Genomic DNA, 27,171 nt, shown 5'->3' on the forward strand with positions numbered 1-27,171 from the left:
TATCCCCTTTAAAAATTTGGGGCCCCTCTCTAGGATGCCTTTCTGGGAGTAATGCTTTTTAATTTACTGGGTAAATTGAGAAAAGAGGAGGTCACAGAGATATCTGGATTGATGAAATTTGCATCACACGTTTGTACCTGCCCTAAGCAAAATTTTAGACTCATTTTCTAGCTGATATAGTCTGTTGTAGAAGGTCCTACAACAGCTTCTTAGATGAATAAACTTATTTTGCTTTTTCTTTCCAGTCCTGGATTCTGCCAAATCAGGTTAGTAGTAATGTAATGATGGCAGATATTTACCACTTATTTGCTAGATACACTATGCACTTACCTGGTACAGTCTGATTTAATCTTTGCAACAAATTTAGCATCGTAGCTACTATTGAGACTGTAATCCCACAGCTTGTGTTCTTTACCGCTGTTGTACTGCCTGCCTTGAAAAATAGGCCCTAAAGGTCATTATGGTCAACGTAAATATTGGGGAAAAAAACGTATTTGAGACACTACCTGACACCACTCTCGGGAATGCCAGATCAACTTCGGGTGCGACGTTTTTCTAATAGAGCCTGGTGGGCGGGGTCAGGGCTGGTTCGGTTGAGGGCCCGCCTCCTGGCTCCTGAAGTGGCCGCGGGAGCCCCGCCCGGTGCGCTGCCCTCGGCCGTCCGCCCATGCCCCACAAGCCTTTGCGGCAGCAGCGGCCCCGTGTGACGAAGTGGCTGGAGCAGGCGGGAGAGACTGCGAAGCCCTGGCTCCCAGGATGGAGGTAACGGCCGCTGCAGTTTGGGAGGCTGGCGCGGGGGGTTAAGGGGGAGGCGAAGAGATCTGGAGGGAAAGGAAAGCCTCACCCCCAAATTGCCCATTTTTCTCGGTTGGGAGTTGGCCGAGGAGAGAGAGGGAGGACTCTGAAGGTGTCAATCTCCCAAACTACTCTTGAGACCCAAGGGCCTCGTTTGGGATCCCAGCTTCGGCTGCAGCACGGGACTGACGCCCAAGCCGTGCGGAGGTGAGGCCTGCAGGCGCCTCTTGGATGGACCTCTTGCTTTGAGGCTAGCCATGCGAGGTCCAGCGATGCCTACAAGGTTTCAGATATTTAACGTACTGAAAAATGTTAGGCCTGGATTCAGGTGGGCAGATTTTTGTTATGTTCATTGGCTGTTTCATTCTCGGTGATATTATCCAGATTTTGTAGCTCAAGAATTGCAATCCATCCCACCGCAATCTACATTTCTTAACTAAAAATGTAAAGATGAGCTATTTATTGGGCACCCAAATGTTGACCTACTAACTTAAAAACCAAAGTTGCCGAGCAAATTAAAATACCAGTAATGATATTAAGATATTTAAATGAACTAGACTTTTTGGGGGCATTCTAGATTGATTCAGGCAAACCAATGTAATTGCTAAAAAGAATCTTTGAGGTGATCTAATCCAACCAGTTTTACGGATGAGAAAATGGAACCCAGAATAATTAAATGATTTGCCTCATTGCCCACAGCTGATCTAGTACCCTACTAGTTCTACTTCGGATGTTGATAAAACAAAGGTGGTAAGTACTGAAAGAAAAATCATAAATTTTACTGCGAAATGAAAAATGACTTGAGATTCTTAACTACTTCCTTTCATAAGCATGAAGAATTAAGAGTTAACTGTTACCTTATTCTAGATGTTTTGGTTGATGTCACCTAAACTTGAAAAAGTTTTAATCTTCAAAACCTGTGTGGGCAGGCCTGGTGGCAGAGCGGTTAAGTTCGCCAGTTCTGCTTTGGTGGTGCTGGGGTTCGCTGGTTGGGATCCTGGGCTGGGACCTACTCACTGCTCATCAGGCCATGCTTAGGCAGCGTCCCCACACAGAAGAGCTCCAACTCTACAGCTATGATACACAACTATGTACTGGGGCTCTGGGGGGAAAAAAAAGAAAAAGAGGAAGATTGGCAACATATGTTAGTGCAGAGCCAATCTGCCTCAAAAAAAAAAAAAAAAAAAAAGCTGTTATTTAAAAAAAACAAAGAAAAAAACCCTTCTTCAATGTTTCCAGTAATGCTAGCAACACACACACTGCTGAACCTCACCTCTGCTGCCTTGAGATTATTTTCTCTTCTTGCTTATTATTATCACACTTTTTATTTCTCCTTAAACCACTACAAATTAATGTAAAGGTCCTTTCTCTAATTTTTAAAATCCTGTCTCAGTGGTTATCACATTTGAGCCACACTTGGAGAACCACTGCCCTGTTCCATATTAAAGTTCCCCTAACAATCTCAAGTCCATTTCTTTTAGCCTGTACTTTTTCATCTCTGCAATAATGATGCTGAACTTGACACCTCATGTACAATCATTTCTAACATTCTGTAAGTTTGTTTCTTCCTATTTTTTCTTGAATATTCATTAGCAGGAACTGGAATGACCTCTTTAGTTAATTATCACTACATTACTGTTGACCATATTTAAATGCCTCTTAACTAGCCCACTTTATCCATAAAATCTTTTAATCAGTCTGGGGGGGGGAGTAGATTTCTTCCACTCTACTCAAATTGGACTCGAAATCACTATAACAAACTCCACCATCTCTACTTTAGTCGTATATTCATTTTTTGTAGACATCTATTGAGTGTCACACTCAGTGGTGAACACAGAATACAAAGAGAACATTCCTTAGCCTTTAGAGGGTAAAAATTATTGCAATGTAATATGATAAGTGTTATGAGGATAGGTAGTATGTACTATGGAAGCGTGGAGGGGGCACCCGCTCCCCACTTGGAGAAACCTATGGAAGAAATTAGTAAACTAGTGAGTCTTAAGGTTGAAAGGAATTATCTGGGAGAAGAAAGAAAAGAAGGGTATTTCAGGCAGGGGGAACAGCGTGTGCCAGTGCATTGGTGAGTGCAAGGAATTCTGCATCACTGATTCTTGAGGAGTAAATGGAGATTGGATTAGAGGGATAGGCAGTACCTTGATTATAAACGGTCTCATAGGCCTCTAAGGATTTGGGAAATTTGATCCTAAGGACTGTGGGAAACCATTAAAATTTTTAAGCAGAGAGGTACATGATAAGATACAGAACACTTTATCCAAATTAAAAGCAGATAGAGCAGGTTAGCAGGCTACTTGAGAACTGAGGCAATGTGAGTGATCCAAACAAAAAGAGGTAAAGGCTCTGTGGTAACAAATAATCTCGAGAGTATTTGACAATTTTTGAGGCCCTCATAGCTTTGTGGGGATTTTCAGTGTAGATTCTCTGGGATGATGCCATAATAAAGTGGAAAAGAAGTCTCCGTTTGGCTAATTTATGGTGATAACAGATTACTGGAAGAATGGAGGGTCGTTTGCCTTGCCTTTCTACACTAAGAAGTCAGTAGGATTTCAGCGAATCCTTTTGAATTCCTTACAGACTAGGAAGATCATTCAATATCTTTTTAAAAAAATTATTAAGTCAGGTGTTTAAATTTTAATCTATGCTCATATCTGGGGCCTTTTGGAAACCAACCTAGAGTTTCTAGTTATTCCTTATATGAAAGTTTTATTTACAAAGGGCTTAAATATTTAAATATAATTTTCTAGATAACATTTACCTCCAGATCCTTAACAAGACGAAGTAATGGCTGGCGGATTTAAAATTATCTTTAAGGTTGAACTTATTTGATTTTTAAGAACTTTCTCAGGCATTTTAATTATGTTTTGTAATTTAGATCATAGAAATGAATGACAAGTTAAGAAGAAACAGGCAAGAAATTGTGAATGGATTGAACATTTTTGGAAGAAAATGGTATGTTTTCAAAAGTTAGTTTTATTTCTTTAAAAAGGGCATTTTTGTGTTAAAATTTGCTTTCATTTTATCTAAAGACATGGGTAAATTACAGCAAGTTAACTTGCAAGACAGTGATGCTATTCTGCCCAAGAATATATTTTAAGAAATGCGCTAATAATAATAGCAAAAAATTTTTCCATGTGTCTTTACATGTAAATAGCTAAATGTATATAAGGTATTCATTATCTATTTTGAAGTTCTTTGCACTTTTTTTGGTGTTTTCTCCTTAGCTTCCCTAGTCATATAAAAAAAACTTATACATCAAACATTTTCCCGTATACATAATGATGATTCTTGATGTCCCAGATAAAAATAAGATTTCCCCTCACACATGCAGTTTCTAACTTGTCAGAGATTTTATAGGAGCAATCAAGTTTTAGCTATTTTTTCCACTTAAAACCAAAATAAAATGTACAATCCTTCTCTGCCCACAAAGTGGGAAGAGGAGTACTTTGTGTTTTCTAGGTTTCTTCAGATGACAAGTTTGAGGATACCCTGAATATACTAGTGTATGAGTATGGCCGAAATCAGCACTTCTCAAACTTTAATGTGCATTTGAGTCTCCTGGGCATCTTGTTAAAATACATGTCTGAATCAGTATGTTTGGAGTAGGGTCTGATATTCTGCATTTTTGACAAATTCCCAGGTAATTCTGATGCTGCTGGTTCAGGAACCACACTTGGGTCAACAAGAGTACACATAATCCTTTGGCCAAATGCTAGGTTCTTGATGTAGAATACAGATATGTTTTTAATCCAAACATGTACTGAAAATCAAATAATCAGAATTAGTAGTATATTTATGACTCTCCATTCTTGCTGGGAAGTCAGATTTGGGTTTTCTTATTGGACGTCATTCTTTATCTAAGAAGTTGGATTTATATATTCTCGAAAGTGTTACTGAGGTAGCTGGCTCCAAAATGGCCAACATCAATTCTTACCTTCTTGTACACACAGCCATTCCCCCATCAATAGGTGCAGTCTCTGCCTCCACTTCCTTGAATCTGGGCTAGTTTATGATTACTTTGACCATCAGATTATAACAGAAGTGAGGCTTTATGCCTTCCAAGGTGAAGTCATAGAAACCTTGCAGCTTTCCTGAAACAGTTTCTCTGTGAAAGTCAGTCACCTCATAAGACATCAACCTACCCTGAATCTGCCATTCTATAAGTACAAGCTAGCCAGGTGAAGAGGCTATGTGGAGAAAGAGATGCTTCACTAGTTGGTTCCCAGTTGTTCAGCCATCCTAGCCCCAATGTCAGGGGCCAGACATTGGGTGAAGATGCCTTCAAATGACTCTAGCCTCAGCTGCCATCTGATTACAACTATATGAGGTACCCCAAGTGAGAACTGACCAGCTAAGCTCATCAACCACTGGAACCGTGCAAGATAAATTGTTAAACCACTGAGTTTTGAGGTGGTTTGTTATGCAGAGACAGATAAACAGAACATTTACATTATGCCAACTTAAAGAGTTTTATTACTGAAATGTCAGGTAGATCTGCCAGAAAATGATCAGTATACAGGTTGCAAATTCATCTGAAATTTTCATATAAAGTAATGTTGTAGTTTTTGGTTTTTTAAATATAAATTTACTCGTAGTATCTAGCATTTTGTTTTCTTTTCATTAAAATATTTTAGTATTAAATAACTTATATTTCAGTTATGTTTTATGATCATGCCTTTGAGATTAGGGATAGTATTACTTTTAAGGATTGTTTATTTGTAGATCTGATTTTCATCTCTTCCACATGATCACCAGAATTTTCCATTCTCACCTATCCATGCTGTCGCCTATTCATTGGATCAAACTATGAGTGAGAAAGAGATTAATATTCTTTACTGAATATTAACTTTTCTTTTATCTTTGATTCATGCCATAGTTTGTCTAGGTATTACTCCCCACCGTAGTTTCTTAAGGGCACTCTCCTTTGGGCTTTACTTCTTTGATAAAGAATGATTTTAGTGACATTTTAAAACTTATTCATTCACTCAGTTTTTACCAGACATCTATCAAAAACACTCTGGGGGATTCAAGACACAGAGGGATGCAAAATTAAATAAAACTTGGTCTCTGCCCTCAGGACGATTTTAGTCTATGAAAAGAGAATCGTCCACAAATAACCGTATTAGAATCAATGCTGAGTGAGGGAAATAAAAGCGCAAGGGATGTTCAGAATAAATAAAAATCACATCAGCAAGCGTGATCAGCTTCATGAAGAAAATTGCATTTGAGCTGGGCTGTGGGGACCTGGATGTTTTCTTGGTTGCTTGGGTCTTTTTGTGTGTGTGTGTGTTTTCACATTTACCATTTTTAATGAAATATTTTCACATTCATTTATCACAGGTTATATTATGTTAAGTGTACTTTTAAAAAAATTTTTATATATTCAAACTAAAAAAATAAAACAGGTCACCCATTTATCCCACTTACCCACCCCCTCTTGCAACCACCAGTCTGTTCTCTATCTTTGAGCTCGGTTTGGTTTTTTAGTTTTCTGTTTTAGATTCCATGTGTAAGAGAGATCATACGGTATTTGTCTTTCCCTTTCTGACTTATTTCCCTTAGCATAATGCCCTTGAGGTCCATCCATGTTGTTGCAAATGGCAAGATTTCATTCTTTTTTATGGCTGAATAATACGCCATTGTGTGTTTGTGTGTGTGTGTGTATGTACCACAATTTCTTGATCCATTCATGCACTGTTGGACACTTAGGTTGTTTCCATATCTTGGCTATTGTAAATATGCTGCAATGAACATGGCGGTGCATTTATCTTTTCGAGTTAGTGTTTTCATTTTTTCCGGTAAATACCCAGAAGTGGAATTGCTGGATCATATGGTAGTTCTATTTTTAATTTTTTGAGGACACTCCATACTGTTTTCTGTAGTAGCTGCATCAGTTTACATGCCCACCAACAGTGCACAAGGGGTCCCTTTTTTCCACATCTTCACCAACACTTGTTATTTCTTATCTTTTGATAATAGCCATTCTAACAGATGTGAGATGATATCTCTTTGTGGTTTTGATTTGCTTTTCACTGATGATTAACGGTGTTGAGGATCTTTTCATGTATCTGTTGGCCATCTGTGTGTCTTCTTTGGAAAACTGTCTGTTCAGATCTTCTGCCCATTTTTTAATCAGATTGTTTTTTTTTTTGCCATAGAGTTGTATGAACCCTTTGTATATTTTGGATATTAGCCCTTATCAGATAAATATGATTTGCAATTGTTTTTTCCCATTCAGTAGGTTGCCTTTTCATTTTGTTGGTGGTTTCCTTTGCTGTGCAGCTTTTTAATTTGATGTAGTTCCGCTTATTTATTTTTACTTTTCTTGCTTTTGTTTTGTTGCCAGATTCAAAACATCGTCACCAAGACCAATGTCGAGAAGCTTACAGCCTATGTTTTTCTCCTAGGAGTTCTATGATTTCAAGTCTTATGTTCAAGTCTTTAATTCACTTTGAGTTAATTTTTGTGTATGGTGTAGAGAGTGGTCCACTTTCATTCTTTTATGTGTAGCTGTCCAATTTTCCCTACACCATTGATTGAAGAGATTGCCCTTTCCACATTGTATATTCTTGGTTCCTTTGTCATAAATTAATTGACCCGTATATGTGTGGGTTTATTTCTGGGCTTTCTATTCTGTTTTGTTGATCTGTGTGTCTGTTTTTATGCTAATACTATACTGTTTTAGTTACTGTAGCTTTGTAATAGGTTGAAATCAGGAGTATGATGCCTTCAGCTTTATTGTGAAAATGCCATTGGAATTTTGAAAAGGATTGCATTGAATCTGTGTATTTCTTAGGGTACTATGGACATTTTAACAATATTTTTCCAATCCATAAGCATGAAATATCTCTTTCCATTTATTTGTGTCTGCTTCAATTTCTTTTATTAATGTCTTGTAGTTTTAATTTCTCTTTCTAATAGTTTGTTATGAGTGTAAAGAAATGCAATAGATTTTTGTGTATCCTTTGTATCCCAAATTCATTGATGGAGTCTTTAGCATTTTCTATATATAATATCATGTCATTTCCAAATAGCAGCAGTTTTACTTCTTCCTTTCCAATTTAGATGCCTTTTATTTCTTTTTCTTGCCTAATTGCTCTGGCTAGGACTTCCAGTACTATATCAAATAAAAGTGGCAAAAGTGAGCATTCTTGTCTTATTCCTGATCTTAGAGGAAAAGCTTTCAGCTTTTCATCATTGTATTGATGTTAGCTATGGGCTTGATGTATGTGACCTTTATTATGTTGAGGCGTGTTGCCTTTTTTTTGTTGTTGTTGTGAGGAAGACTGGCCATGAGCTAACATCTATTGCCAATCCTCCTCCTTTTTTTTTCCCCCCTTTTTCTCCCCAAAGCCCCAGTAGATAGCTGTATGTCATAGTTGCACATCCTTCTAGCTGCTATATGTGGGACGCCGACTCAGCATGGCCGGACAAGCGGTGCATCGGTCCACGCCTGTGATCTGTACCCAGTCTGCCAGTAGCGGAGCGTGCACACTCAACCACTAAGCCACGTGCCGGCCCCCCTGAGGCGCATTGCCTTTATACTCACTTTGTTGAGAGTTTTTATCATAAATGGATGTTGAATTTTGTCAAATGCTTTTTCTGCATCTATTGGAATAAAACACACTTGATTATAGTGTATGATCCTTTTAATGTATTGTTGAATTTGGTTTGCTAATATTTTGTTGAGGATTTTTTCATCTATGTTCATCAGGGATGTTGGCCTATAATTTTCTTTTCTTATGGCATCTTTGTCTGATTTTGGTATCAGGGTAATGCTGGCCTGGGTGTTTGGAAGAGTTCCCCCTTCTGTTTTTTGGAAGGGTTTGAAGAAGATTGATAAATGTTTGGTAGAATTCACTGGTGAAGCTCTTTGGGTTTTGGACTTTTGTTTTGGGGGAATTTTTTGATTAGTGATTCAGTCTCCTTGCTAGTAGTCTGTCTGTTCAGATATTCTGTTTCATCATGATTCAGGCTTGGTAGGTTGTGTGTTTCTAGGAATTTATCCATTTCTTCTGGGTCTTCCAATTTGTTGGCACATAATTGTTCACAGTAGTCTCTTATGATCCTTTGTATTTCTGTCATATCAGTTTTAACATCTCCTCTTTCATTTCTGATTTTATTTATTTGAGTTCTCTTTTTTTCCTGGTCAGTCTACCTAAAAGCTTGCCAATTTTGTTTATCTTTTCAAAAAATGAGCTCTTAGTTTCATTGATCTTTTCTGTTGTCTTTTTAGTGTCTCTTTCATTTATTTCTGCTCTAATCTTTGTTATTTCCTTCCTTCTACTAACTTTGGTCTTCATTTGTTCTTCTTTTTCTAGTTTCTTGAGGTGTCAAGTTAGGTTGTTTATTTGAGACTTATTTCTTAGAACTGCTTTTGCTGGATCCTGTAAATTTTGGTATGTTACATTTCCATTTTTGTTTGTCTCAAGGTATTTTTTTTAATTTCTTTTTTGGTTATTCTGTAGCATGTTGTTTGATCTCCACATATTTGTGAATTTTCCAGTTTTCTTCGTGTAACTAATTTCTAATTTCATACCACTGTGGTCAGAAAAGATGCTTGATATGATTTCAGTCCTCCTAAATTTATTAAGACTTGTTTTGTGGCCTAACATATGATCTGTCTTGGAAAATGTTCCACGTACACTTGAGAAGAACGAGTATTCTGTTGCTTTTGGATGGAATGTTCTGTAAATATCTATTAAGTCCGTCTGGCGTAACATGTTGTTTAAGGCTAGTGTTTCCTTATTTTTCTGTCTGGATGATCTATCCATTGATGTAAGTAGGATATTCAAGTCCCTTACTATTACTGTATTCTTGTTTATTTCTCCCTTTGGTCTGTTAATATTTGCTTTCTATATTTAGGTGCTCCTGTGTTGGGTGCATAAATATTTACAAGTGTTATATGTCTTGTTGGATTGACCCCTTTATCATTATGTAATGCCCTTCTTTGTCTCTTATTACAGTCTTTGTTTTAAAGTCTGTTTTGTCGGATATAAGTATAGCTACTCCAGCTGTCTTTTGGTTTCCATTTCCATGGAATACCTTTTTTCATCCTTTCACTTTCAGTCTGTGTGTGTCCTTAACATCGAAAGTGTCTCTCTTATAGGCAGCATATAAATGGCTCTTGTTTTTTTGCCCATTCAGCCACCCCGTGTCTTTTGATTGGAGAATTTAGTCCATTTACATTTGAAGTAGTTATTGATAAGTATGGGCTTGTTGCCATTTTTTAATTGTTTTCTGGCTGCTTTTGTAGTTCCTCTCTGTTTTTTCCTTCTTTTCTTGCTCTCTTCCTTTGTGTTTGATAACTTTCTTTAGTGGTATACTTATATTCCTTTCTCTTTATCTTTTGTTTGTTTACTATAGGTTTTTGCTTTGTGGTTACCATGAGGCTTACATATAACAACTTATATTGTAGCAGGCTCTTTTACTTTGATAACAACTTGTTTGATACCATTCTAAAGCTCACCATTTTTACTCCCCTCACCACATTCTGTGTTTTTGATGTCACATTTTATATCTTTTTTATCTTGTGTATCCATAACTGCTGTAATCATAGTTATTTTTTACTTATTTTTCTTTTCACTTTCATACTAGCTTTATAAGTAATTAATCCACTACCTTTACATATATCTAATTTTCCAGTGAGATTTATTCTTTCATATATGTTCTTGTTACTAATTAGCACCCTTTGTTTTTAGCTTAAAGAAGTCCCTTTAACATTTCTTGTAAGGCCAGTTTAGTGGTGATGGACTCCGTTAGCTTTTGCTTGTCTCAAAAGCTCTTTATCTCTCCTTCAATTCTGAATGATAATTTTCCTAGGTAGAGTATTCTTGGTTGGAAATTTTTTCTTTCAGCGTTTTGAATATATTGTGTCACTTCCTTCTGGCCTGCAAAGTTTGTGCTGAAAAATCTGCTTGTAGTCTTTTGGGGGTTCCCTTGTACATAACAAGTTGTTTTTCTCTTGCTGCTTTGAATATTCTCTCATTATCTTTAACTTTTGACATTTTAATTATAATGTGTCTCGGTATGGGTCTCTCTGGGTTCACTTAACATGCTGGGTCAAGATGGCGACTCAGGAAGATACTGAAATTACCTCCTCGCACAGACACACCGAATCTACCGCTACATAGAGTAGCTTAAGATAAAAAACAATTTTTATCCACATTGTAATACTTCTGTGAAGAAACATTCAATTTAATCTCTCTGAACATCGTAGTACCCTTTTCCCATAGAATGAATATTCATAGTTGTTTATTTTAAATTTTACCTATGTCTTCTAACAGGTAGAGTTGACATCCATATGTTCTTTTGGGCATCCCCAAATAAAATTGTGTTTTTTGAATTAGAAACAAGAACTAAAGCTCCTCCTGACCATACCAGACAAATTTTATTTATAAATCCCACTTCTACTTTTAGTTTTCCTCCTAAATTGTTTATTATGCCTGATACAGCCTCCTTTCCTAATGTGAAAATTTTGGCATCTCTTCTATAATTGCCTCTCTTTCATAATTTCTTATTTCAAATGTCAGAAAAACATTTATGCTTTCCCTATAATGAGATTTTTTTAATTTAAAGACCACACTTAAAAACCTTCTTAATCAAAAAATGCCAATTAAAATTTAGAAAATTTAGACTGAAATCTAAAATATCATTGAATATTAAAAATATCTCATTAGTGAAAATTTGGACTAGGGGTTAGAAACGAAGCAGTAGACTAGCTCATGGATTTCTGCAAAGCCAACAATCAGTCCATTACACATACACACTTCAGGCAACTGAACAGGTGATTGTATACATAGACATCACCAGATGGCCAGTACAGAAATCGAATAGACATGTAATTGGGAGCAGGAGAGGGAGAAGCTGTATTCTCTCTGCCAAAACAAGACCAGGAGCAGATTGTGGTACAGACCACAAACTGTTAACATCAAATATCAGAGTAAAGCTGAAAAAGAGCACTAAAAGTATCATAGTGCCAAAATATAATATAAACAACATTCCTGACGAATTTAAAGTTCACATAAAAAAGAGATTTACAGGGGGCTGGCCTGGTGGCATAGCAGTTAAGTTCATGCATTCTGCTTCAGCGTCCCGGGGTTCGCCTGTTCGGATCCTGGGTGCGGACCCACTCATTGCGCATCAAGCCATGCTGAGGCAGTGTCCCACGTATAAGAGCTACAACTCTACAACTATGATATACAACTATGTACTGGGGCTTTGGGGAGAAAAGAGACATAGAGGAAGATTGGCAACAGATGTCAGCACAGGGCCAGTTTTCCTGAAAAAAAAAAAAAAACAGATTTGCATTGTTAAACTTAATTGACTGAGAACTAGAAGAACTACGGACTGAAACCAAAAATATTATTAAATAAGACTGCGCAAAGACAATGCCTGAAGTAAAAAGAAAAGAAAAATAGAAATGGAGGACAGAAGAAGCACTAAAAATTCTTAAGGACAGGCAAGAAACAAAAGTAAAAGATGACAAAACTGGGGTTAGAATCCTGAACGCGGTTTTTTAGTGACTATCAAGTAGAGATAAAGAGAACTACTATAATGGCCAATGCAAAGAGATAGAAGAAAACAACAAAAAAGAAAGAATAAGAGATCCCTTCCAAAAGATCCAAGAAATAAAAGGGAAACTTAAACTAGAATAGGAATGCTAAATGACCAACAGGGAAATACACTATCTGATCAGGAGAAAATAAAGGGAAGGTGGAAACAGTATACTGAAGATCTATACAGAAGAGATAAAAGGATGACAGATTCCTTTGAACAAGATTCCTGTGAGGAAGAACCCATAATTTTAATTTTTTATTTATTTTTTTACATCTATCTAGAATACTTTTCTTTTTTTAAAATTTCTATTTATTTTTTATTGAGGTAACATTGGTTTATAACATCATATAAATTTCAAGTGTACATCATATATTTAGATTTCTGTGTAGACTACATCATGTTCACCACCCTAACACTAATTACCACACATCACCGTACAGATGTGCCCTGTCACCCCTTTCGCCCTCTTCCCTTCCTCCTTCGCTTCTGATAACCACCAATCTAATTTCTGTATCTATGTGTTTGTTGTTGTTGTTTTCTTCTACTTATGAGTGAAATCATATGGTATTTGTAATTTTAGAAAGTGAAATGAATGCTGAAAGTACTGGGAAGAAATAAGTCACCAGAGGTAGATGGGATATCAGTAGAATTATAGAAATATCCCAAGGCACAGAGACTGAATCTGTCAAAATCCTAACAAGAATATGCTAACAAATATGGAAAACAAAACAAGTGCTCGATATATATCCCAATCCCCAAGAAAGGAGATGCCAAGGAGTACGGTAACTATAGGACCATTGCTCTAATTTCTCATGCAAGTAAAGTGATGCTCAAGGCACTGCAACAAAGGCTTTTACCTTATATGGAGCAAGAAATGCCTGATGTCCGAGCTGGATTTCAAAACAAGAGAGGCACACGAGATCTAATTGCAATTCTTCGTTGGTTACTGGAGTGCTCCAAAGAATTTTGGAAGGTTAGTCTGTTTTATAGACTACAGTAAAGCCTTTGATTGTGTGGATCATGAAAGCTATGGGCTGCTCTGAAATAAATGGGTGTGCCTTAGCCATTGATTGTCCTGGTATATAACCTGTATTGTAGACAAGAAGCCACTGTCAGGACAGAATATGGATAGAATGGTTTCCTATAGGCAAAGGTGTCAGACAGGAGTGCATTTTATCTCCCTATCTGTTTAATCTATACGTAGAACATATATGAAAAGCTAGGCTAGACTCAGATGAAGGAGGAGTGAAAATTGGTGGAAGAAATATCAACAATCTAAGATATGCAGATAATACTACTTAGTGGCAGAAAGCAACAGTGACTTGAAACAACTTCTGATGAAAGTGAAGATAGTAAGTTCCAAAGCAGACTGCATTTGAATATCAAGAAGACAAAAATCATGACTATAGAAGAACTACACAGCTTTCATGTAGACAATTAAGACATTGAAATTGTTGAAGATTTTGTTTACCTTGGTTCAGTCATCAACTTAAATGGAGACTGCAGCCAAGAAATCAAGAAAAGACTGAGACTTGGAAGGGCATCAATGAAAAAATTATGAAGGATCATCAAGTGTAAGAAAGTGTCATCAGAGACTAAGGCCAAGATTATCCACACCTCCTATTCCTATTATTACGTGTGGATGTGAAAGCTGGACAGGCAAATAATTGATTCATTTGAAATATGGTGTTGAGGAGAGGACTGTGGATACCCTGGACTACCAGAAAGACAAACAAGTGATCCTAGAGCAAATTAAGCCTGGAATACTGCTGGAGGCAAAAATGATAAAACTGAGGCTCTCCTCCTTTAGGCACATCAGGAGAAGGCAAGATTCTTTGGAAAAGACAATAATGCTGGGAAAAGCAGAAGGCAGCAGGAAAAGAGGAAGATCAAATATGAGATGGATTTACTCCATAACGGAAACCATAGGCGTGAGTCTACAGAAACTGAGTAGGGCTGTTGAGGACAATCCATTGGATATCCCTCATTCGTAGGGTCGCCAGGAGTCAGAGCTGACTTGACAGCACGTAACAACAAAGTGAATTCTAGTCAACTAAGAGAACAACACTAATGAAAGAAAAAAAATTTTGAAAGAGGAAAGAAAAGTTGGCTTGAATACTGTTTATAAGGATTTGCAATGGGTTACAGTTACAGAACAAAGAAAATGAAATCAAAACCATTAACAGAAGAAAATATTCAAATTAAATAGTAAAAGAAAGTGGAAGACTACAGAAAAGACTAAATGAAAATAATCTGAGTGGAGAGCTACAGCCAGAGTCAATAGGTAGAAAGGAACAAGCACTAGGGTTGGGGGGGACCTGTGCTGTATGATCACCACAAAAGTTCTTCCCTCTTTTTTTCCTTCTCACTCATACTTTATAGGACTCTGTACTAATAATTAATCTCACTGCCTGGACATCCTTCAGCTGGCCAAAATCTATTTTTTTTCCCTAAAACGATGAAGTAACTCTTATACCCTAGCACTTGTGTTTACCATTCATTCATTATTTAGTATACTTAGTATTAAAATCACTGAGTATTGTGACTTTTTTATGTATAGTTTTACCTCTGTTTATCTTTATTATCCAGCAGGGTGCCTATCCCAGAAGGCAATCTATAATTATCTGTATATTTGAATGATGGCATTTTATTTAGCACTCTCTCCCTTCAATTCCAAATCTGCAGGTATTGACAAACCAATACTGGTCATACTCCCCATCTAAAGGAGAGTCATGGGAAATGAGATTAGAAGTTCATTTGGAAACAAATTTTGAGGGGCCCTGAATTTCAGGCTAAAGATTTTCAACTTTGGTAAGAGCAGCTAAAAGTTTTCAAGCAGGAATGTAACATAATCTGAACTGCGCATTAGAAATATTAGTTTAAAACCATGTTGAAAATGAATTGAAATGAGTAAGACTAGAGATGGGGAAGTCAGTTGAAAAAAATCATACTGCTAAAAGTTCCATTTATGTTATATGTCTTTAGTCATCTCATGTTCACTGTGTTCATTCAACATAGAAGTTTCTTTAGAAGAACTTGAAGAAGAATTTGACATTCTTGAGGTATAAAAATATATTATTTCTAAATTTAAATTCAATCAAAGTAAAATTTTAAAGCATATATTTTTATTTTCCATTTTCTAGTTCTAATATTTGCCAGTAAAATGTGTTAGTGACTTTGGAAATGACAAAAACCTTACTTAACAAGAATGTTGAGTTTATGGTGTACATGGACAAAAAGGTGCTTTAAATTTATTTAATTTTGTCTTGCTTTTCATAATAGCAAATATTCTGATTTTTTTGCCTGGGGAAAAATGTATATTTTGTTATCCTTCTTTGTAGACTTTGTAGGTTCCTTGTACTTACTGCTGTCCCTATACTTTCTCCTGCCTTCCACATGGGCCTAAATATTTCCACATAACCTCTTGTTTGTTCTCTTTCCCAGTCACCAATTACACTTCCTTTTCCCTTAATTTGGTTGATATTGGATAAGTGTTAAAGGAAAAGGAATTCGATTGAAAGGGATTTATATCAAGGGTGAATGATATAAAGATGCATTCTGTCATAAAGGGGGGAAACTATAATGTGAATGACCGGGATATTTGGATTTTAAAAGGAATCAGTTGCCCTGAATTAATCTTTGAATGATTGAATTTCAGGCAATTTAGGGATAATACATTTTGGGGAAAATTGCCTGCTCTCATATACATGTTAAGACTGGTCCTAATATTACATTTTTCTTTTCCCCAAAGGAGGAAGAAACAGAAACTATAAGGGAAGATGATAGTTCAAAAGAAGCACATGATCTGTCAGTGAAATATATAAATTTCTTTTAAATTTATAACTTTTATTCAAACATAAGGCATATATATTCTATATTTAAGAATCAATAATACAGTATAATGTAAGACTGTGGGCTTTGGAGTTGGACAGCTTCAGGATTGAATTCCAGCTCTATCCATTACTAGCTATGTTACTATAGACTGTTTTACTTCTTTGTGCTTCCTCAGTGTTTATGGGGGTAATATTTACTTTGCAGAGTTTTGTAAAGACTGAGAGGAAATGTAAAGCAACTAGTACAATGCCTAGGACATAGTAGATACTCGGCGAATATTAGTTCACATCCCTTGTTGCTTTTCACCTGTTTCTTAAGGGAATTGTACAGTTAAATAACAAGGCATTTCTTAAATGCTTGGTCTGTCACTGTGCACCTAAGTATAATCGTTTTTGGTAAGTTACTCATCATGATAGTATCTTAGAGTCAGATACCATCTTAATGATTAGATACTGACAATAATTTGATACTATGAATTTACGGTTAACTTTCTATTAAACTGATGAAAGAGAGCCTCTGTGTAGTTAAAAATAATTTATATTTTCTTTGAAGTTTGCTTTAGAATTTGGATATTTTTGGTCTGATTATTTACAGTTCTTCAAAGAAAATAATAAGAGAACATTTTGAAGGTCCAACTCAAGCAACTCTGGAAATTTATTGAACTTCTTTATCCTTTTCTTCCCAAATTCTTCTCTTACAACTCCATTTTAGAAATAGGTTGCATCAACTCTCAATGACGTAAAGTATCTTTCTAAGGCAGATCTGAAACCACTGTCACTGTATGTAATACTTACTTGGGGTGGGTAAGTTTTATGTGTTTCCTCAGGCAAATAAGCAATTAATGAAAGCTCGTATTCCAGTTTCTCCTTGTTTTGAATAAACAGACCATCTTTATTTCAGCATTTTAAGTGGATGACAGTGTTGAAGAATTTGAAAGTTATACACACCCCAGAGACTTTATCAAATCCTCTTTAGAACTCAGAATCAAATGAAATAGAAAAGTGAGAGTAGGGACTAAAGCTCTTCTATGGTTCAGGATAATAATAAAAGAGCTAATATTCTTTGAAAACTTAGTATTTACCTAGATACTGTTCTAAGCCCTTTATATATATTAACTCATTTAGAGAACTAGGCATTGCCTAAATTCTAAGTACAACTGACAGGTGACTTAAATTGAAAATAAGGACTGCTAAAAAAAAGGCATCCCCACAAACATATTTTCCCATCTACTTCCGTCTTTTCTCTCACATACACCTCATATATATTCCATTTTATATGAAGTTCCCTTTCCCATCTTACTTTCCTGTGTGCCCACGTGCTTCTCTACTCACACCTTCTTTCAGTCTTATATATGTGCTTTTAGTACACTTGGATCTGTGTACATATGATCACTATTTCACAATCCACTCAGTCTCCCAAGTCAGGAATATGGGAGCCATTTTGACATCTCCCTGATTATCTTGTCAGTTCTACTTCCTAAAAGCTCTTGAGTTTCTTTCCTCTTCTCAATCGCCAAGGCCGCTGCCCTGGTTCAGGCTCTAATCACTTTTGGCTTCAACCATTTTAAAAGACCTCTAGTCTCTTCCTCTAGTCCTATTCACTTCTTGTCCGTATTTCATGCTGCTACCAAAGAATCTCTCTCAAATACAAATCTAATCAAATCACTCTCTTGCTTATAATAATTGTTATGTCAGATTTCTTAGCATGATATTTCAAGCACTTCATAGTCTAGCCTCTCTATACCTTTTTAGCCTCATTTCCTATCATTTTTTCTCTTCTACCCTGAACTTTGACATGCTAAATTCCTTGAAGTTCTCTAAAATAAACCTTATTTTTCCTGCTTTTCTATACATTCCTCTCTTTAGAATATGTCTCCGACTTCCTGCTACCTAATCCCTCCTGCTCTATCCCACATCAGTCCAGGGCCACCCATGAAACTTCTACTTAATCCTGTAAGACTCATAATTACTGTAAATTCTTGAGAATTAGTTCTTGATCTCCCTGAGCAAATTGAGCATTCTCTCCTTAATGTGTTTGCCTAGCATCCTGTACATATTTTACCATTCATGCCCCCTCATTTATTTTCACATTATACACTTCTTTATACATAGTTTTTATACACTTTCATACATTTATTTATGCAATTTTTTATACATACATAGTTCGTTTCTCTGAATACATACCTTCCTTTTTTATGTGACCATATTTTTTCCTACTATATAAAAATATATAGATTTCTAAGTATGTCAATATCATTTATTACATATATAATATTATAATGTGTAAGATATAAATTAACTCTATGTGTCTCTCTTTCCCACTAGATTTGATACCCTGAAGGGCAAGACCATCTTTTGTTTTTATCTTTATATCCCTTACAGCATCCTCTAGTATACTGGAGTCACTAAATGAAATTTTTCTTACTCATTTGACAGATATTTATTGAGGGCTTTTATATACCAGGAGCGTTCTAGATGTTGATGAAATAGTGGAGAACAAAGCACACAAAGTCATGACCTTCATAGACCTTATATTCTATACTTAATGATTCTATTAATTAATTAATGTAAACTTCCGAAATCCACTTCTTCAAATACAGAAGATATCCATTCATGAGGCAATTTGTTCTCTTTTTTGTGAGGTCATTTACTTATGTTACTCTAAATATTAATCTGAGCTATTATATTCTAAATGTTAATCTGAATTAATGCTATTATATTCCATTTTTTTTTTTTATTCCCCCCCAAGGCCCCAGTAGGTAGTTGTATGTCACAGCTGCACGTCCTTCTAGTTGCTGTATGTGGGACGCAGTCTCAGCATGGCCGGAAAAGCGGTGCGTCGGTGCGCGCCCGGGATCCGAACCCGGGCCGCCAGCAGCGGAGCGCGCGCACTTAACCGCTAAGCCACGGGGCCGGCCCTATTCCATTTTTTTGTAGTGGAAGAACACCTCAGAAAGTGTCTCTCAGGAGTATCTCATCAATGACAGATCAAGAGGTTAGGATTAAATTAAGAAATTTGTCAATTTGTAGGGACTAAATTACAAAATAGTAAAATTTTTATTAATTTACTATAAAATAGTTTTATAGGAATTTAAGATACTGTCCTGACATTTTTCTTAGAATCCCAAATGCTTTCCTTATTTTTGTATGTGTTTGTGTATGTCTAAATATTATGTGTCACAAAATGAGAACAGCCTCAAGCAGTACCTAATTAAGAGAGGGATTATTTACTACTGCTTGGTGGCACTTCTATGGAGACTGCTAGAAATTCCCCTGAACTTTATATTTATTTATGAATTATTTCAAACATACAGAAAATATTAGACTCTTTTGTGCTCACTACCTAGGTTTAATTAAGCCAGCCATATTTTCTTTTTTTTTGGTAGGAAAGATTCATCCTGAGGTAACACCTGTTGTCAATCTTTCTCTCTCTTTTCTGCCCCCTCCTCAAAGCCCCAGTACATAGTTGTATATTCTAGTTGTAAGTTTTCTAGTTCTTCTGTGTGAGCCGCCGCCACAGCATGGCTGCTGACAGACGAGTGACATGGTTCTGCACCCAGGAACTGAACCCAGGGAACTGAACCCAGGCCACAGAAGCAGAGCACACCGAAGTTTAACTCCTAGGCCATCAGGGCTGGCTGTAGTCATATTTTCTTTAGATCAGAGGATCTCAAGTGTGGTCCATGGCCCAGCAGTATTAGCATCACCTGGGAGCTCATTAGAACTGTGAGTCTCAGCACCACCCCCATCTCCAATCCTATTGAAGCGGAATCTGCGTTTTAACAGAATTCTCAAGTTATTTGAAACTGTGCTGTAAATCTTTTTTCAAAGGAAGAGATATGTCCAGCTAAACCTTCCCCTCTGCCATCCTATTCACCTCCCTCCCTCACAAAAGGTAATAGCTATCCTAAAGTTGGTATGTATCCTTCCTGTCCGTATTTTTATCACATAGATTTGTATCCCTAGTTACACACATGCTATTTTTAAACTTTATATAAATAACAGTTTTTTTCTGCAGCTCTTTTCACTGAACAGTGTTTTTGAAGTTCATCCATGTTTTGGTATCTTAGTCAGGAAATTCTTACTTGCCCCAGTGTTACCAAGATTTTCTGTCACATTTTCTTTTAACAGTTGTACCACTTTGCTTTTCATATTTGTCAGAGGCACCAGACAATTAGGAAGATTATTTTATTCAGGCTATTGCAAGAGGGACCACATTCATTAGTGAGGAACATCTCACAATAAAAGGAGGAGACTTGAGGTTTTATAAAGGCAGATAAACAAGGAAGTCATAATCATTGAGGAAGGGTAGAGGTGAGTGATATGAGGGTTATGTGAGAGCAGGGTGGCCTTTTGTAGTTAGTTCTGGAAACACGAAAAGCTGGAGGGATTTTTAAACTATCACTCCTCTCAGGGAACACAGCTCAGATCAAGTTCAGCCTTGTCACACTTAAGAATTTATTTTGTATATATTCATATATTTTTCTTCTTATCATATAGATTGTCTGTTTTCAGTTATACTAATGATATTTATTGTTAAAGAGGTCTATCATTTCCTCCACTGATTTCTGAATTTCCTATTCTGTTTCATTGATCTGTTTGTCTATCTCAGAGTTAATACATAGTTTTTAATTATTATAGCTTTATAAAATAAATATGTTCTAAATGTTCTTGAAAAGAGTATCCAGTTGTTGAGTGCAGAGTTACACATACACACACACCCCTTCACCAGATCAAGCTTGTTAATTGTGTTGTTAACAACACAAACATGCATGAATTTGTTTCCTTGTTCTGTTAGCTACTGAGTACTGAATGAGGATGTTAAAAGCTTCCACTGTGATCATGGATGTTTTTCCTTCTGGTTCTGTCAATTTTTGCTGAATGTATTTTGATGCTATGCTATTAGATGCATATAAGTTTAGAATTTTTATATTTTTGCTGGTTAATGTCATATGTAATAAATCTTTATAGGTAGAAACATATTTTGCCTTTGAATCTATTTCATTTGATATTAGTATAGCTATACCAACTTTTCGTTTTGTTTTGTTAATATTTGTGGGGATTTTCCATCTTTTTTCTTTCAACCATTTCTGTGTCCTTATATTTTAGGTATACAGCTGGATTTCTTTTATTGTTAGGTCTGATAATCTTCTTTTCATTTATTACTTGTAGTAATTATATTTAGCTTATATGGAATTATATTATTTTTACCATCTTATTTTTGTGCTTTCTATCTGTCCTGCTTTTTTCTGTTTCTCTCTCTCTCTTACTCTAACTTCTGTGGTTTTTTGTTTTTTTTCCTTGTTCCAATGAGAGGTTTTTGTTTGTTTCTGTCCTGTACTAATTTGAAAGTTATACTCTGTTTCTATTTTGGTTTTTCCCCTAAAGTGCCTAAGGACCATCCACATGTAGATATGTAGTAAGCCATATATATCTATGGCTTGGAACAGAGATTAGAGCTGAAAATGCAGACTTGAAATAATAGTTGTATACGTGAAGCCTTGGGTGTAGATAAGTTATTCAAAGAGCGTATTGAGAGGAAGAAAATCTGAAATTAACTTTATTTAGAAAATAAGAATGGAACCCTAGCCAACACTAACATTTTAAGGAATAGGATGAGCCCATAAAGATTATTGAGAAGAGGCAGCCAAAGAGATGTTGCAGAGGCAGAGGAGATTAAGGGACAGTGGTCTCAGAAGCCAAGAGAAATGATAATTTCAGGAAGAAGGAAAAAGTCAGTATTAAATGCTTCAGAGAGGTCAAGTAAGACAAAGATTGCAAAATATCCTTTAGTTTAAGCAGTTTAGAGATCATTAGTGACCTTAGCAGGAGCACTTTCAGTAGAGTGGAAAGAACAGGTATCTTATTATACTGAGTTGTCAAGTTTATGAGAAACAAGAGAAGAGTGTACACATGAAGCATAATACAATGAAGATAAAGTGTGTTAGCTAAAGTGGGATGTGAAGCCAAGTGAGAATTTTTGTTTGAAACATGAAAAAAAAAACAAACTTTAAACATATGTAGGAAAGAGGCATAGAGAAGAATGGGTGAAGGTGAAGAAGAGAGAGAATCATTAACAGAATGAGATAGAGATGGGAGCCAACAGGACAGGAGGAGATAAAGATAGGGACTGAGAGGGGAATGGAATGTTGAGGGCCACTTTCTATCCAAGGTCAGATACATACTTTAGCTTTGTTTAATTGCAGAGTGATGTACATCATATAGGGCCTTTACTTTTGGGAAACTTTAACTGCTGGTAGAGGAAGAACAGATTTCAGCTTCTTTTCCTCGTTTTCTTCCTGTCTCTCTAGCTTCTTTAAAGTACTTTCAGCTATCCCTACCTGTGAGGAATGGAGACTTCCCTTTAGATCTCAATAATGTAGGGTTCCAAGAAGTTTGGATGTTCTTCTCAATTAGACCCTGATTCAGTATGCCCAGGTACCCAGGAACATGAAATCTGCGATGGTTCTAGATGAATCCATTTATTCATTTTTTTTATTTTTTGGTAAGGAACTGGGGCTTACCGTATATAAAACCCGGCTTCTGGAGGATTAAGGATCAGGCTGAGCTGCCACTGTTTATCATCACATATATTTCATGTCGGGATGATCTGTGTTTTACTTGGAGACTTTTAATTCAAAGAATTTAAAAGATTCTGTAATGTATCTTCATCATGTCTTTAGTGCCAATTTTGCATATTTATTCTACCTTTCGCAATTTGAATTTTTTTATATATCAAGAAAAAGGAAGCAAAGTAGAAGCTCATCTATGTTATTTTGTCTCTATTAACTTCCTGAGAGTTACATATCATTTGAAACAAATAGGCCTTTTTTGTTCATCTTCTTACTCTAACCATATCTAAAACGTTTCTTGCATTGCCTCAAGTATTTTTCATAAACCGGATCTCATTCTGGGCTAACTTCAATGACTCAGTTTCTATAGAGTAGTATTGCTGTAAATCTGAGCAATTTACAAAGTACTTTCATACATCTCAGCTGAATCATTCTGTTTTGTGTTCACTTTTATGTAATCTTCTGTCCTTCATATAGATTCTTGGAAAATATTAACTCCTGTGTTTTCTAAGCCACCACATTATTTTCATTGAGATCATTGGTGACTATATTGTCAGAAATGGAATAATAAACGATTTTTCAGCCTCCGCTGTTTTTCGATCCAGGCTCTTCAATGATCTTTGACCATGGCTTCAAACCTGTTTCTGTAATAATTTTGAAATCTTTTTTCTGCATTCCAAACTGTGTGTGTTTTCCTTCATTTGGCTATTGCCTTTTCTCATCCCTGTTATCTCTGGGTCTACTCTCTCTCTTTTTTCTTCATATATTACACCTGGGCTATCATCTTCTTTCTCTTCTCTCCTTTATAACCTGTTATCCTGAAAGCATTACCTGTATTTTCTTCTCTACTTTTTACCTCCTGTTTAGTTTTTTAGATTAATTTATGAATTTTGCAAATGTTGCTATTTATTTCAGAAAGGTAGAAAATTCAAAAAAACAAAAAGGAAAAAAGTTATCGAAATTCCCACCCAGACCCAACTTCTATCTTTTTAGATTTTTTGTGTATATACAGTATTCATGAAATTAGGATGGTATTAAACATGCTGGTCTGTATCTTGTTTTTCTTATCAATAATTATGAACACATTTTCATGTCAGTAAATATAGATTTGAATCACCATTTTAATCGTCGCATAGTATATCATTAAACAGATTTGCTAGAACTTATTTAAACAGTATTAAATTTGTTGCAGTTTAGTTTGCTTCCACTTATTTCTCCCCATTAAAAACAATGCAGTCCACAAACATATTATTACAAAAATTTATGCCTATTTGTTGATAAATTCATAAGATTTGAAATTTTTGGATCTAAGAATGTGACTTTTTAAAAAGATGTTTTATACGTCACCACATTTGCCTCCCAAAAAGATGGTAGTAGTTAACTCTCACATCAGCAATAATTGTCAGTGGAGGTTTTACCGCACCTTTGCCAACACTCGCTATCTCTGCTCCTCAAGCAAGTAAAATACCTCACTGTTGTTTTTATATGCATTTCATTGATTGCTAGTAAATATGAAAATATTTTCATATGTTAATTGATCATTCTGTTTCTTCTCTTGTGAATGCCCTATTCTATTCTTTACCAATTTTTTTCTGTTTAGATTGTTGATAGTTTTATTATTTGTAAAAACGCCTATATTGGAGAGAGTAAAACTGCTCTATATATTGAAAAAAATATTACTGGTTTATTTTGTGTGTTTAACTTGGTGGTGGTGTAATTTGCCACTTAGATGTTTTTGGGTTTTATGTAACCAAGTATATTAAAGGTTTCTTTTTTGGTTTTTATTATTGATATCCTTAAAATAATCACAATCCAAAATTATATAAATATGTATTTTTTCTGTTACTTTTTTAATTAAAAAAAACTCTTTAATTCATAGAGAATTCATTTGGTGGAAGAAGTAACATAAGTATCTATTCTTTTTTTCTAAAACCTTAGCCACTTGAACTTAAATTGAACCTCTTGAAGGCCTCTTGAACTTAAATAATTCACATTTACCTTAAATGCTGCATTTATCATATGCTGAATTATTATATACACTCAAGTAGATTAGCTCTATGCCCTTGACTAGGTTACTTAAGCTTTGCACTTTTCTTTCCTCATCTGTAAAATGGAGATAATAAACTTATAAATTTATTGCAAGTACTAAAGATGAGTCATTAAATAAAATGTAAATATAAATAAAATAAAAATCATTTAACACAATGATTGACCCATAGTATATGCCCAATCAATGAGTTATTGTTATTTATTTTTGTTATTAACATTGATGAGTCTATTTTGTTTTCAGAACCATACTTTTTATAATTATTGCTATATAATAAATTTTAATATCTGGTAGGGCATGTTTTCTATCTTTATGATTTTTTTGAAACCTAGAAGATTGTATTCATCTTTCTCTGTTAAAATTCATCGATCTTTGTTTGCTGTTTATTCTCTACAAGTTAAGTAGATGTATCTGAGCCTGTAAATATTGTTCTAAATTATCTTATCTGTTGTTTTTTCCTGAGAATTATTACTAGATATCTTTCGTTATCTTTTGTTTTCAATGCTACAGTTTCTTAAACTTACAACATACTTTATTTATTGAGACATTTTCAGAGGCTTAATATGAGAATTAAGAAATTTGGTATAATTACAAACGAAGAATTCAGAAAATCACCAGGAAATTCTTGGTAATTCCTGCTTTTCTAATTTAAAAAGCCTTTTTTTTTTCGTGCAAAATCTGAAATATTTTCTACATTAGTTGCATAATTAGAAATTTCTCATAGAGCTTTTCTTGTTTATTTTTTCCTTAAAGCCTTGGATTCAATCTGTCAACTGGTATGTACTGTCACTATTAAATGGATTGCATGAGTGCTTATAAATATGCTGTTGAAGTAAATATGTGTAGGACATAAACACTATCTATAAGTAATAGGTCTCAGAATTATCCTTTTTTTGGTCAGCCATGAATAACCCATACTTCAGTGTTCAACTTTTGCTATCTTTTTTCAAACAAAATTTTTGTTTGAATTTAGCCAATAGGAAAGACTAGTAATAGGAAGCTTATCAATTTTACTACACAACTTGGCAGTTGTATATTTTCTTCCCCTTTCATTGTTTATGTGCATTAAATATGATTATTAATTATCTTTTAAGGAGAGGAGATAGACTAAAGAGAAAGAAACTGACTAATAATTGGGAGATGAGGAAGGAAGGGTATAGTATGGATTAACAGGATAGATTTTAAAAGATATTTTAAAATAGGTTTTTTGAGGATCTTAAGTATAAGAAGAATCAGAAGTGTAAACATAGAAGAAACGTTTATAAATGGAAGATCGGAGAATAAAAGTTGAGCCAGGTAACTATATAGCTTATATAACTATACATTCTACTAAACAGTTTTCTTGAAGGATATAAAAACTTTAAATACTGAATATGTTAAGTTTAATTTTAATTAGGGTAGGAGATTATAGGTTGATAAAATTAATCTAAAGTAATATGAACAATACGGAAAGTAGTATGATTGCTTGTATTTAACTTATGTTAAACACATTTATAAATTAAATTCCTAACCACTATGCTTAGATAGCTGAGTTACTGTTAAAATACCACACAATAATTTATATTCATAATGATGATTCTTAGAACAAGGTACAATTTTGAAGAAATGTTTTAATCATTTAAGGAATATTATTTTTTTTCATTATAGTTTGTGTTAAGTATGTCTTATTCATTATATTTTAGTTCTTTGAGACTCAATAGTCAACATTATCATCACTGTTAGAGTCAGTAAATATTTGAATGCCTTTTATATGTAAACATTAAGTTAATTCAAATTGTTAGAGCGTTATATATTGGAAAAGGGGAAGATAAATTGCCTGTAAAGATACACTTCAGGTGATAAGGTAGCAAAATTAATTATGTATATGACTTGTAGAAAGTTAACTTAGCATTTTATATTCATTCTTTGTATGTAAAATTTTTATTTACAAGTATTAAGTGGGAGTGATTATTTAAGAGATTATTCAAAATTTGCTTTCTTTGATTTATGTACAACATTTTAGTAACACTTCTATAGCTTAAAATAAACTAAGTTTAACTATACATGTTGATTGAATGGTGATTAGTATCTACATTAGGAAATACAATGAGCTAATCAATAATTCTGTTGCCTAACATTTAGATAGTATTTGATGCCTTACCAACTGCCATCATATACATTTTTGTGTAATCCTTACAGAAATACTGTAGGTCATTACTCTGTTTTGCAGATGAAGCACAACATGTGTAAGTGACTAACCCGAGGTTTGTCCCTGGCAAATCTCTTTACTCTTGCTTCACTTCTCTTGTCACCATGCTAGCATTCTACAGAGTTGCTTACAGAATTATCGTTCCATTTATACTTTGTTGTA

At 35.1% G+C, this 27,171-nt stretch overlaps 1 long non-coding RNA gene across 1 annotated transcript; it reads left to right on the forward strand.

Annotated features, from left to right (window-relative positions):
• Nucleotides 1-705: 705 nt before the first annotated feature.
• LOC131410908 (uncharacterized) lies at nucleotides 706-16,583 on the forward strand. The gene is made up of 4 exons (XR_009221434.1): nucleotides 706-762; nucleotides 3,686-3,762; nucleotides 15,513-15,609; nucleotides 16,121-16,583. It is a non-coding gene; the product is annotated as an uncharacterized LOC131410908 (long non-coding RNA).
• Nucleotides 16,584-27,171: the final 10,588 nt, after the last annotated feature.

The sequence above is a fragment of the Diceros bicornis genome, chromosome 10 (genome assembly GCF_020826845.1).
Source record: "Diceros bicornis minor isolate mBicDic1 chromosome 10, mDicBic1.mat.cur, whole genome shotgun sequence".
In the NCBI taxonomy this organism is placed as follows: domain Eukaryota; kingdom Metazoa; phylum Chordata; class Mammalia; order Perissodactyla; family Rhinocerotidae; genus Diceros; species Diceros bicornis.